We start from the raw sequence: 1571 nt of genomic DNA, 5'->3' as shown, positions 1-1571 counted from the left end.
ACTTGGCTCTCTGATATATCCCTTGTAGTAGGAAGCCATTAAAGATTATTGTGCTGCAGACAGCATACTTGGAGAACACCTTTTTTGGTTCTTGCTTAAGTTGTAGTAACTGATACCTTATACATTCATTTGTCTTAGCTACAGATGCAAATTAACATAGATCTGCATCTGCCCATCCTGCCCAAGTTTGGCCCTTCTTGCTGCCCGAGCAATGGCCAAAGGTAAGCTGGGCTGTTCTCAGTGCAGAGCTGAGCTGTGCCTGGCTATGGCTCTGCTGTCCCTTCCCAGCTGTGTCTGCAGGACTACCTGAGCTGAGCTTGCTTATGCTGGTATGACAGCACGAGCTTCTGAGTGTACAGAAAAGGTGTAAATAAGGTAATACCATACCTACATAATTGCAAACATCATTAAAACTTCCCTTGTTGTCATACTGTTCTTTGAAAGAGTGATTCTCATTCCTTATGCTCTAGTCATTAATTTCATAATATGTTACAGGATTGGAAAAAGCTAATTTTTAAAAACACATTTATTATTGTTACTGCGTTGTTGTTTCACTTTTGGCTGTCAAGAGGCATTCTGTTCGTAATTAAAAGCTCAAATTAACTTTTTATAATCAGTTTTTGTATCAAAAAGTCCTGGGTATATTGAGAATGGGGAACTTCTTTACTATTTCTTTGGAAGTGATTTCTTTTAGCCAGCTTTTCTCAGTAGATAGCTCTTGGCCTATTTTAGACATCACATCTGTCTTATTTCTGATATAACTTGAGGGACAGAAAATTAGAAATTAAAACCGTACTATCTGAGCAAGAGAGACCTTATTCCTGTGCATCACTGGAAAGTTAGTGCTTTAAACAGAGACTGCGAAGGAAGAAGAAGAAAAATAAAACCCCCTTCTGTAAAACCTTTTTGCTGTAAATGTGTTTACACTTTATTCAACAGATTACCTTTCAAACGACTGTCTGAATACCCTTTTGTGCAAGAGGAGGGTTTTAGCCTAGTGTGGAGCATGTGTGGTTATGTTCTACATGAGCAGAGAGCAGAAGCAGCTGAAGTCACTGCAGGGGAGCACTGGCTTGAGCACTAGGAAAAACCTTCATCTCCCATAGGAGTGGCTCTGGGTTTTCAGTGATTGCTCCTCCGAGCACCCGTAAGGAGCAGAATAGCTGGGGCTGATCAGCTCAGCTCCTGTTCAAGGAAGGAGTGGCCTCAGTGAATCTTTAAGTGCCTTGTATTGAATAGGAGAATTGACAGACCATCAGATATACAGCTTTGGGTTGTTGGAACACCTCTCCTTAAAATTGCCATCGTTGTGCTTTCTTACACGAGCAATACATTTCATGTTATTCGTTTATTTCTGAGCACCCTTACTGCTCTTCCCGTTTTGGAGATGCGCAGATACTTGCCCTTGCAACAGCCTCCTTATGTGCTTGGGGGTCTCCTGCCTGGGTAGACGGAGAACAGCTTGGCCTTCAGCGACGCAGGAGCACAGCAGCGCCAAGCCCTCGTTCCGTCGGGGCAGGAGGAAGCACGAGAGACGCTCTGCTGACCCGACGCGGCTGCCTTGGGCATTT

This window comes from Meleagris gallopavo, chromosome 7, assembly GCF_000146605.3.
Source record: "Meleagris gallopavo isolate NT-WF06-2002-E0010 breed Aviagen turkey brand Nicholas breeding stock chromosome 7, Turkey_5.1, whole genome shotgun sequence".
NCBI lineage: Eukaryota > Metazoa > Chordata > Aves > Galliformes > Phasianidae > Meleagris > Meleagris gallopavo.
Note: the sequence above shows the minus strand (reverse complement) of the source record.